We start from the raw sequence: 13433 nt of genomic DNA, 5'->3' as shown, positions 1-13433 counted from the left end.
TTGCAACCCACAAATGACTGACATTGTAAACTGCTGCAATCTTTTGTTACCACTGCTTTAAAGCTTTGTGTTTAACCTACTTATAATTTGAAATTGTAAGCTGCTGTAATAATTTTTGTAACCTTTGTTTTGGAGCTTTTCTCCCCAGGACTCCATTGAAAATGGGTTCTTATTGGCCCAATGGACTATCCTGGTTAACCAACTGCAAATAAATAAATAAATAAATAAATCACACACAGTACAAAGCAGACACAGAGACCCACATATGCTGAGGCATTTAAATGTATCCTTTCTGATCCCCAAAGACACCCTAGATGCAGCACACATAAAAAATACCTTCAGCAGCCCCAAAGGCACTCTTTCAAAACAGTACCCACATCAACACATCTCATGAAGCCTCTACTTCTAAGCCCATAAGGCAAACCACCACACAATCCAACATTCTTATCATTGCAGACTCCATTACAAGACATACTGATGTCCGTGTTACCAGGATGAGTAAGGAGAAAGCCATGGTCAGTTGCTTATCAGGGATCAGTATCCACCACATTGCACATGCACTCAGTTCATCGGACCACAAATACTAGTATGACTCAGTCATAGTCAATGAGGGTGTAAATGACCTGAGATGTGCCTCCTTAGACTGTATTAAGATGGACATCATGGTGCTCTTTGAATATGTGTCCAGGCTGGTATGAGACTAGCACTAAGCAGCATGTTAACTTCTCCAGGGATTTCTCACAATATAAACAGAAGCTGACTGACTTTAGTAATTGGCTTAGTTTCTGGTGACATTCTAAGGGAATGCAATATTTGTCAGCATGGAAGGTGATGCTCAACAGACTGCACTAATCTGCCGGGGATGGTCTACTCCTCTCCCCTTTAGGCTTTTGAATATTAGCTAAAACACTGCTCTCCCCTATAGTACCTTTTTTGGGCAATGCCAAACTAAAAGTACTTCTGACATAGCAAATAGAAACCAAGAAAATCTAAAGTTGTTACTGCTCAACGCTAGGTTCTAAATGACATTATGGAGTTAAATAAAAAAAATTGTTAATGATTTATTATTTGAATATTACAGTAATAGGTATGACATGACCTCTGTAAAGGTAGAAAAACAATGTAAACCGAATAAGGTTAGAAGGTAGAAGTAGAATAGAAAAGCCAATGATTATGCAACTAACAAAGCATATTGTTTTCCTAAAACTGTTAATGTATCTGCTAGCTTTACTTCTTACCATTCATAAGATGTTACAAATCGAATGTTTACGGTGGGCTTAGTACTTCAGTGCAAAAGCACATTTGTTATTCAGTACAAGAAGGTGAAAATGAGGTATTAGAAGAAATTAATACATTTAATGACCCTTTAGAATTTCCCCCTCCTCCAGAGATCAGAAAGACCAGGGAATCTCAAGAAAAATCATGATTTTTTTACCTTCACAGTCAACAAAATGACCCATTAACAGAAAGAGGATCCACAAATGGGAAAAGAGTCAGGGGAAGAGGAATAAGAAAGGGTGCCAATTACAAGAGCAACAGAAATGCTGCTACTTATTATTAAAAGATAATATTGATTCATCACATGGAGGTATTGTACTAAGTTGGAGAGGGTACAACATTTTTAACTAGTCACTTGAATATTTATATAAATTATTTTCGACTGTTTGATAAAAGTTTTGCATTAATTCCACAGGAGAAAATCAATATAGCAGAAGTACTGGTAAATGTCAGACTTTGTACAAGGAAGTTAAATTTAGCTAATTATCATAGTGAGAAAAAGACAATACCATTAGAAAATTATTTGCACTTGAGTTAAAAGAAGTACTTTTAACCCCACTCTAAACAACACAATTAAGTTTTTTGAAAAAAATTGTGAAAAGAATTTTCATGATTACTTGAACCATAGAAGACACTATAGATATAACTTAACTAAAAATGAGATGTAATTACTTGATACATTAACCAAAGACAGTTCAGTTAGAATTATAAAAGCAGATAAAGGTGGTGGAATGGTTCTAGTTAACCAGACTGATTATGTAAGTAAAATATTTGAGATGTTTCAAGTTAATGAAAAATATACTTCAATATTCAAGAATTAAATTTATATTGCTTACAGAAAATTTAATCTTTTTAGAGGATGCCCAAACACAGGGGGTTATTACATCTGAAGGATATACTTTCTTACTAAATAAATACCATGTGGTACCAACCATATTTGGTATACTGAAGGTACATAACAATATAATAGATCCACCCTATAGATTGATTGTGGTGGCTCAAGGCTCTAAAACATATCCCTTGGGTAACTTTACTGATATAATGTTTAAAGAAATTTTATTAAAAATATATACTTACAAAGTCCTGGGATTTTTCTCAGGACAGTGACAAAAGAACATCACAAGAATGACATTCTTTTTTTTTAACAGTAGATGTGGTGGCTCTGTTTACTAGTATACCACACAACCTAGGTTTAGAATTATTTGGTTCAGCTCTAATGGAATATAAAAAATAATCAACAAGGAGATAAACATTTGATTGATCATATGGAAATACTATTGTATAACAACTTTATATTTAATTTTGAGGGGAAATTTTATAAACAGACTAAGGCATAGTTATGGTCACAGCTTGTGTCCCTATATATGCCAATCTTATCTTGTTAAGCTGGGAGAAAAAATATATATTTGAGTCTACCTACAACACATGTTGAAATTTCTATGGACATTATTTGGATGACATTTTTATTACTTGGGAAACATCAGAAGAAAAGATCAAGATATTTATCGATTACATTTCCAATAGTATTTCTTTCTTGAGATGTAGATATTCACATACTAAGGAAGTGGTTAATTTCTTAGATGTTACTATTTTTTTGGTGGAAGGAAGATTTCTTTCTACAGTTTTCAAGAAGCTAACTTTTTCTAATACCTACCTTCATTATAATAGTAGTCACCCTTGGTACTGTAAGGACAATTTGTCTGTGTAGCTAGAATATGTTCAAGTTATGGTTTGTTTATGAAGGAGGCATTTGGAGTATGTGATATGTTTCTGGAAAGAGGGTACCCACAAGAAGTAAGAGATAAGATTAAAGATGAAGTTTGTAGTGAGTGGGGAATTAAATATATCCTCTTGTGAAGAGAATGATTAGTAACTGATATTAATCCAATAAATGCACAGAGAGACAAGAGAGTAACAATACAGATTCTACAAGATCTTTGGTGTTGGAATATAACAATGATTCAAATGTTATCAAGGAGATTGTTAAGAAAAATTGGTCTATTTTTAAAACAAATGAAAATATGTTCAAACTGGTGGGGACTGAACTTAGTTTTGTGTTTTAAATGAGGGAAATATTAATGGTACATTGAAAACAAATCAAAACTAGACAAAAAGAAAACATGTAGGCCCTTTAAATGTGGTTTACGTAGGCCACATCCATTTATTTTAGAAAAAAGACCATATTAACCTTAGTAATGATTGCTCATCTCAAATTAGTTTAGTGAATGGTAATTGTGCGACATCAGGAATAGTATACATGGCCATTTGTGATAGAAGCCCCCTTTTTGCATTAGTACAACTGAGAGAGTCCTATATATAAGGATTTATGAACACAATTATGATATTATAAGGAAAAACAGAAATAATGCTTTGTACAACCATACTTTGGTTTGCAAAGAATTCAACAAGTTCCTTTTTGATATTTTCAAAATTATTGATTTAGATATGAGGGATAGACAATGGGAAACACTTATAGAATTTAGAGAGCTTATGTGGCAACTACAGTTGAATGCAACAATAACCCCAGGTTAAATTGAATATCTATTAACCCAGTTTTAAATCTCAGAGCAGCTAAACTGTGAACAAAGTTTTATAAATAGCACAAATGCTACATTCTGGTATTTTTCTTACTGGTGATGGATTAATTCGATACTTATTCTTATTATTACCTTTTATTTTTGCTTTTATATAACTTTTATGTAAGTTATAAGTATATTTGAAGATATGTTGCTTCTTTAAATGCTTCCTGGTTTTAAATAATTGATCACATGATTTTTTAATGTTTATAAAGAAATTTTCCACTTGCTGCTTAATGGATTCTGATAAAGTCCATCAGACTGTAAGGATGATGCTTATGTTTTAACTGCTTTTATGGCTGTAATAAATTATGGTATTTTGTACTCTAAATTCAGAGTAGTTTGTCATCCTTCTCTGTGGTTGAAGATGTATAGTGTCCTGAAATTATATCCTATATGAGCCTATTGTGTTTCATTTGGTTTGTGGTGTTTTTTGGACTATATAGAATCACACTTTTTTAATGTTCAGGTCATGACAACTCAGCCTGGTATACATTTTTGAGAAAGTCATCAAAGCAATGGATGAGGGCAAAATTGTTCACCTTGCCTACTTTTACCTGGCCAAGGCATTTGACACAATACCTGACTCAGACATTGATGACAAACTTAAGAGGTAAGGTATAAACCCTTATGCCACTAGTGGATAGGCAGCTGGCTCACAGACAGAACCCAGGAAGTTAAAATTATGGAATCCACCTCCACAAAGAGGCCAGTCACAATTAAATTCCCTCAGGGATCAGTCGTGGGACTGCTCTTTTTCGGCATTTACTTTTCTGAAGTAAAGGCCAATATCAAGGTCCTCTGGCTGGCCAAAATTGCAGAAAGTTGCAAATTAGGAGCAGTCATAGACTCCCCCACTGACATTAATGTTCTCCAAGAAGAGCTAACACAGACAAATAACTTGTGTCAGAGCCATGGACTAAAACCAAATGCCAAAAAATGCTTAAGAGTATCCTTGGGGAAGTTTTCCACCCCTGGCAACTAGCATATTGACAAAACTAAGAGTTGACCCAGAAGTCAAGGTTTTTTGAACACACATAGACAGATATTTACAGTAGTGAGGAACTCATCCTATGTCACGCAGATTATAAACAGAGGTATGGCATCAAGGTCAAGGAGGTCATTGTTCCACTTTATTCAGCATTCATCAGCCTTTCATTGGGTGCAATATCACCTTTGGCATGCACCTATCCAATCACATCCAATAATTGGAATGTCCAGTATAGGGCATAAGTAAAATGTCCTTTGCAGACTGCCCCAAAGTCCTATCCCCGTATTCTGTCTCTTACAGGGTGTTGAGGGGAGATCTATACCTGGCATACAAGGCATTGTCAGACCTCACTCTGATGGACCTCCTGCATATCCACAAAGCAAACAGCACCAGAATTATCTGTTCTAAAGACTTAAACCTTGCCTGTGATATAAATAGGACCTGCTGGACAGACAGGTATGTATCCCAGAGACTACCCTTTTTCTGGAATAAAATACCCATCCATGTGAAGCAGAGCTGCTCCTCCCTAACCCAGTTCAAGTGTAACTTGGACAACTGATGGGGAACAGGAAATTCATCCCTAGTTTGGCATCTTTGTCTCTAATGGACGCAGGCAGCTTGTAAATGGTTCTTCTCCCAGGCCCCTGCTTATAAAGATTTTATTGCCCAAGCCTCGGCTGACACTTATCAAGGGTGCCAGAATTTGTTAGGAATTTCAGATGCATAGCTGAGCTTACATAGGCCCTATTAGTCATTAGCCTCATACACACCTATGAACCTACATAATGGATAAGAATGGTTGTCACCTTGTTTGTTTATATACCACATAACCAAAGTATATTGTCTGTCACCACTCTCAAAGTGTCAAGTCCCCACACCTTATTGAATGCCTGTAGGACCAATATCAGAGTCATTTACTTTAAACTGATGTGCTTGATCAATGTTGAGGCATTCCACCTTCCTTAAGCTTTCAAGTGTGTAGTATGTACCTAGAGCTTATACATCTGTTTTTAAGGGCTGTGTATTATCGGGTGTAAAGAGGCTCTTCCATTGTTGGCTAACACCTAGTGGGACAAGCAACTGAATTTCCTCATTATCAAAGAGGTCAGTGGTATTATTTTCTGCAGTACTGAGGTACTACTATTTTTTATGTATTTGATAACCAGGGTAGAGCACTGATCCACATGGACCTTTTTCAGACTCAGTCTGGGGTCACAGTCTGGTTAAATTTACTGAGTTACACAGAGTAGCCAAATGGAGGCTGAATGAAGCAAACTCTGGACCTCAGGAAGCAACTCATTAATGGCTAATAGACGTAATCCTGTACATTGACTGCTGGACTATCTTAATTGTATATCATATCACTATATCTTTGTCATGTGGAATCTGGTCACTGGCACCATCAGGATTGAGTTAACATGTAACCCAGTGCTTTTAGGAATGTTTGAGCTGTCACATGTGCCTCTGTGGATATGTGGGTAGACAGATCCCCAGCTGGGGGAAGTTTTGCTACAGTAGGGACAGTCCACTAAGTTTTCTAGCCAGTATGTCTCTGTAAGAGTTCTGAAACTGTAGGTTTATTTTGTCAAATGAAAAGTGAATCTAGCATTGATCAGACATTAGCCCATGTACAGCAGAATCTGCTTTACCTTTTCTAGGGTAAATTCCTGAATCAATCAATAATCTGTGTAAGGTTAAATGTGAATTTCTCTCATCCTGAGGAAGACAGATACTGATGCCAAACATTTCGTAATCACACTGGGTGTAGTGGAAAGACAAAATGGCAGGGAGGTTAACTGGTAGAATTCTTGCTCTACCTGGAAAGTCAGGAATTGCTAGTGGTCTTTGTGGATAATAATATGCAGATTAGCATCTTTCATACCCAATGTCACCAATAGTGTGTATGCAGAGAAAGGCGGACCTTCACTGTTAGCATTCTGAATTTGGTTACTCTCAAGAACTTCTGTGTCTGAGTAGGTCCAGGACAGTTCTTGAATAGCTATAATTTTTGGGGATCAGGAATAGTCTGGAATAAATCCATTTCCCTTCTTCCTCTTTTGGCACCTTTCTATTTCTTTACATGACAACAGACATATCAAAAGTGGTTCTGCTAATCCTGCCTGGTATGGCAGGATGGGAGGCATTACTAGAAATGGAGGAACTACATTATTTTATAACCTATTTGAAAATTTTAATTTAATTTGTGTGCTTTGCTCCTATGCTGTTCTGGAACCAAAGTCTTCTTAAGACACACAGTCTTGCTGTGCTGTTTACTGCTGAATCAGAGACACATAGCTTTGCATGACTCCATCTGTAGTCTGTTTAAAGCACCACGCCTTTCAAATTGCACACTGATAAACATATTTTGCAGCTATAAGCACAGTTACAAATAACTTATTTTATAATAAACCACATGTAGTCTGTCAGATTTGTAGCATATATTTACAAAGTTTTCCTTCATTACAGATATGAATGATGACAAATATAAAATGCCTCTCTCTGTCCTCTCACCTAACTGAATTACTACAATAGTTATATAGAGAGCTAGTCACGCACATATTTCCTCTTGGTAATTTTTTCTGGTCTTCTGTGGGAAGTCACATCTACTGTCCTGTCAGCAGTTCTGCTGATGTGAAAATGCACAAATGCACGCAATCAGAATAACAGAAGAATGAAAGGAAACGTCTGTTCTGTTCCTACTGGAAAAACATCACGTATTGCTGAATTTATAAAAAAGGATGTCTGTTAATAGATATTTGTTCTGCAAACATGAGCAAATCATGTAATGCTTGTTTTCCAATTCTGATGCTGTGAACAGAAGCCTGTCTGTTATACATATAGTATGAATGCACATTTTAAACTCTATACATATATTCAAGCAAACTTTTTCTTTCAGCATATTTACAACAGAATTAATTTCAGCCTTATATTCATAATATCCAACACTATCATTGTAATCTTCCTTACTCACCTGCCTGAAGTCAGTTAGAACCATGTTTTTTTTTTCTGAAAGAGGAAAGCCTTCCTTCCACTAAGGGAAAAGGGGAGGTTCGAGGTAGAAAGAGGCTGGAAGAGGCATGGGGTGCAATACTGATTATTACCATCCTGAATTGGGAAATTTCCCTTCCCTGCCCTACATTGCTGCTTGCCATAGATTATGCCACCTCTCCAAGACTGTTTATTTTGAAAGAGCTATTCTTCTTCTGCTGCTGATATGCCCATGCCTCTTTCTTATAAAAACATCACCGTTTGGTGGGGAAATTTCTGTACCATCTACATAAGAATAGATGGAACAAGTCATTCCATTGAGATATGGCTTCCCTTTTGTCCTTCTGTATTTTTGGTGCAGGATATGTACGAGGGTAGTGTGACAGTGATGAGGTCTGCGGTGGGAGTGACAGATGCATTTAAGGTGGAGGTGGGATTACATCAAGGATCAGCTCTGAGCCCCTTTTTATTTGTAATGGTGATGGACAGGTTGACAGACGAGATCAGACAGGAGTCCCCGTGGACTATGATGCTTGCAGATGACATTGTGATCTGTAGTGAGAGTAGGGAACAGGTGGAAGAAACCCTGAAAAGGTGGAGATATGCTCTAGAGAGAAGAGAAATTAAGGTCAGCAGGACTAAGACAGAATATATGCGTGTGAATGAGAGGGAGGATAGAGGAATGGTGAGGATGCAGGGAGTAGAGGTGGCGAAGGTGGATGAGTTTAAATACTTGGGATCAACAGTTCAGAGTAATGGTGACTGTGGAAGAGAGGTGAAGAAGAGAGTACAGGCAGGATGGAGTGGGTGGAGAAGAGTGTCAGGAGTGATTTGTGACAGATGAGTACCAGTAAGAGTCAAAGGGAAGGTCTACAAGAGGGTAGTGAGACCAGCTATGTTGTATGGGTTGGAGACGGTGGCATTGACAAAAAGGCAGGAGTCAGAGCTTGACGTGGCAGAGCTGAAGATGTTAAGATTTGCACTGGGTGTGATGAGGATGGACAGGATTAGGAATAAGTATATTAGAGGGTCAGCCCAGGTTGGAAGGTTTGGAGACAAAGCCAGACAGGCAAGATTACGTTGGTTTGGACATGTGCTGAGGAGGGATGCAGAGTATATTGGGAAAAAGATGCTAAGGATGAAGCTGCCAGATAACAGGAAAAGAGGAAGGCCTAAGATAACATTTATGGATATGGGGAAAGAGGACATGCAGGCGGTTGGTGTGACAGAGCAAGATGCAGAGGACAGGAAGAAATGGAAACAGTTGATCCGCTGTGGCAACCGAAAGAAGAAGATATATATATATATATATATATATATATATATATATATATATATATATATATATATATATATTTATATATATATACTGAAAATGTCATAGGAGCTACTTTTGAATAGAAACTCTTTGTTCAGAAGGGCATTTAAAATTGCCACTTAACCTTTGAAAGTGGTTGAATCCCCAGTCATACATGCCTGAGCATATACCTCTCAACTTCTTTGCTCAAGAATTCTAGAGAAAACCAAAAAAATGGTAAGGGGTGAGGGTAGGCAAATGCCAAACACCAGGGACAGATTTTAAATATTGCTGTAATTCTCTTATAAAGTTAAAAATAAGGTTCTGCATCCGCTTGCATTTTTCTGAAAAGTAATAAGTAAGAAACTCTAATTTATGGCATTATAAACTCACTACACTCCTCAGTAATTTACCAGAAAATCAAATATTTTCTAATGGAGGAGCAGAATTATAAGGCAACATCAGTGAATTTCTGAATATCAGTTACAGTTGACAGGTATGTCTACACATGCCTGTGGCTGCCCCTCTACAGCTGGTATTAGTAACATCATATAGGTTCGCAGATTAGTACTAGGATAACTGCCCTTGTGGACTATTTTAAGCCTAGCCAGCTATCCCATACAAGAATCAAACCCTGCATCTTGTGTTTATAAGGTAAACACCTTAACCATTATGCCAACTTCCCAACCCTTGGAATTTAATAGCAGGCTTCACCAACTTGAAAGCCATTTGGGCCTGTGTACAGATTCTGTCTCTATGGGGTTCATTAGTGATTTCATTGGCCATGTCCTCCACCTGTTTAAGGACATGTTCCAGGTGATTTAGCTTATGTGTTTGACAACTATTGTCTCTAACAACGAAAACAGAGGATGTGTACATTTCTTTCCAAAATTATTGAATGGCATGTTCTCCTTCATAGGTTCATAGGTTCATAGGTTCATACTAGGCTATCTGCCCGAGGGCATTTACAAGCCTAGCCCATCGTTTTGTGGCTTACGCCACTCCTTTAGTATGGGGAACTATACCCATTATTTTGCTGTGCCTCTGTCGAGCAGTGACACTGAGGTAATCCCTGGGGTATATCTGCGATCTCCCATCCATTGGTCAAGATTTCTCTTGAACAAGGCCAGCGAGGTGCTCTGCCTCACATATACCGGGATTTTCTTCCACAGCATAGGGAGTCTTTGGGTGATGAATCTATCCCTCCAGCACGTCCTATTAATAGCCGTGTCGAGGTTTAAGTCTCCCGCCCTTGTGGCTCTGACAGATCTAGATTTTTTGAGGTGAAGCATGTTCATCAAATCTGGGTTTGACATGGCCTTGTATGTTAGGCAAAGGTCACCTCTGAGCAAGCGGTGGCGACTGAATAGAGCTGGAGTTCTTTCAGTCGGGCAGCATAGGACAGATTTTTGAGACCCTTTATCCTTTTGGTGAGGAACTTTTGTGGCCTCTCCAGCTGCTGCAAGTGTCGGGTCAGATACATTCCGAATGGGGCATTGTACTCAATCATTGGTCTGATGAGTGATGAGTATAGGGAGACTATGACCTCCCTTGATCTAGATGAGAATCCCTTCTTGATAAGGTGGGCAATGTAGAAGGTCTTCCTAACTACTTTAGCTACATGGGTGTCGAATGACAGACTACTATCAACCTGGGTCCCCAGGTCCCTGATAACTTCTTCTGTGCTCAGTGGATTGCCACCTATTTGGTAGCTAGGGGTGACCTTGTTTTTCCCGAAGGGTATGACTATGCATTTTTTGGCATTTAACTTTAGGCCATGGCTCTGGCACCAGTTATCCATTTCTGTGAGACCCTTCTGAAGGATATCTGTGTCAGATGTGTTTTCTACTATGGCGCCCAGTTTGCAGTCATCTGCAAACTTTGTTAGCCATAACCCTCCTGTGTTTGCTTGTACTTAGGAAAAGTAGATGCCGAACAAGAGTGGGCCCAGGACTGAGCCCTGTGGGACACCACTTGTGACAGGCTTTGAGTCTGACATGGCGCCAGCAACTCTGACCCTGTGGGTTCTGTCACTCAGCCAGTTTGCAACCCATCTTGTGATGTATGGGTTAACATTTAAGCTGATGAGTTTTTCAATGATACCCGAGTGGGGTATTGTATCGAAGGCCTTCGCCAGATCGAGGTAGGCTGTATGGACTGCCTTTCCCTCATCAATGGCTTTGGTGACTGTTTCGAAAAAGTCAACCAAGTTTAAAAGGCATGATCTGCCTTTGACAAAGCCAAACTGGGTTGGATCCAAAGTCTGCAAATTCCCTATGTCTTTGTTTATGAGGTCCATTATGATCCTCACCATGGCTTTGCAGATAAGGCTTGTCAAGCTAATGGGCCGGTAATTTCCAGGGTCGGTGGAGGCTCCGCCTTTGTGAAGTGGGACCACAGTTGCAGTGCGCCACTCCCTGGGTACGTATCCAGAGGTAAGACTATGATTAAACAGCTGTCCTAGCTGTGGGTTTAATTCCTCGTTGAGTTCGTGGAGCACACAGCCGGGGACACCATCAGGTCCCATGGATGCTGTGTTTTTTGCTTTGGAGAGAGCAGTTCTCACTTGGGCATTAGAGATGTTTGGGGGGCTGCAATCGTTTGGTATAGATATCTCTCCTTTTGGGGGGGAGAAGTTTGCACTGAACCTGTCAGCCAGTATGTTGGCAATGTCTGTAGGATCAGTAATCTTCACATCCTTTTGAACTAGTTCTGAGCATATCTGGGAGTTTCCTCCCAGGTTTCTAACATAGCTAAAGAAGGCCTTATGATTGTCTTTTGAGTCTTTAGCTATTTTTCTCTCAAAATTTGCTTTGGATGATTTTATGAGAGCTCTTAGTTTTTTACTTATAGTGATCAAGGGTGTCTTACCTTTTAAGGATTTTGCTCTATCTTGTAGTAGCTTCCTCCTTTTGTTGTAGAGTTTGTTTATGGCTGGGGTCCACCAGACTGGACACTTGCCTTTGGTACAAAGAGTCTTTGTTTTGCTTGGGATTGCCTTATCCATGCAGTCCTGCAGGTGCTGGTAGAAGGCATTTGTAAGTGATTCAGCGGCTTGAGTACTGAAGAGGTCAATAAAACCTGGGACAAACTTAGATCTTGGAGCAAAATCCAAGGATACCACCATAGTGGTTGCCTCTGGTTTGTTATATAAGTAAATACAGGATCCATCAATCTGAAAAAAAAAATGTCTGATTTCTTGGAAGTGGTTATCTGGGAATCAGATTTGAAGGATAAGTCTTCAAACATATCCCAAAAAGTCTGGAAGAGGAGAGGGAGTGGAGGACTCTATCAGTCTTGGTTCACCTATATCCAGGAGATCCAAGTATCACTAATGTGTCCCAGGGGATCTATATCAGATGATCGAGTTTTCAGAATCTTGAAATTCATATGGATGAGACCATATGATCAAGTTTATGAAATCTCAAACATCAAAAAAAAAACCCCACAAAAGTCTACTTTTTTATGTTTATGCAGGGGGGCATATAATTAAAGAGAGTTAGTGATAGGGTGGATATTTTCAAGGCATGTTCTCACTATAGGATGTCTACCATGCAGAGGCAGAGCAGGGGACCCTCTCAGCTGGCCATGCATCAGTTTAGAAATAAGGAACAAACGTTGATCTTTTGGAGTCCCATACATCAAAATAGTGCAGATTTCCTATTGGATGAGCCACTCCTGTGATGCAGGGTAAAACTTCAAAAGGCTAATATCTATTACAGACTCTTGGGAGCTAATATCCTTCCTGGCTGTTGAAGTTTTCTGAAGGTCTGACTGAAAGTAAAAGAAACTATCTTAATGTTGCCTTACCAAGAGGCTAAGACAAATGGGGATGCAGTCAGAGGGAATGGAGTGACCAGGGTCAGTCAAGGTGATACCCTAACTCAGCCAAAGTCATCAGCTTCTGATGGTCTATCAAGGCCAGTAAGGCCTCTTCTCTACCCACTGGATATTTAATGATTAGCTTTTTGGGTTTCTCTCTCTCTCTCTCTCTCTTTTTTTTTTTTTTTTTTTTTTGCAACAATATTCAATATTTGGAGATTTCTGAGTTTTAAGGTCCTGTTAGAGGGCTGTCCTTCAACAAGAGGAGCTGATCCACTTGTCATATAACAGTTTTTTTGTGCCTGAAAAGCTATGGAGATTACAGGAGTAGTGTGAAAAAGTCTATTTATTGGAGTGGTATAGAGTTAGCAGGATGTGACTAGATGGTTATTCCCAATCAAAACAAGTTTTACATTGGCCATTAGTCAGAATTTGTCTTTCCCATGCATACGCATTAGTGATCATTTCTGGGAATATCATG

This window comes from Protopterus annectens, chromosome 1.part1 (genome assembly GCF_019279795.1).
Source record: "Protopterus annectens isolate FY-2018-M chromosome 1.part1, PAN1.0, whole genome shotgun sequence".
In the NCBI taxonomy this organism is placed as follows: Eukaryota; Metazoa; Chordata; order Ceratodontiformes; family Protopteridae; genus Protopterus; species Protopterus annectens.
This window is presented reverse-complemented; position numbering follows the sequence as displayed.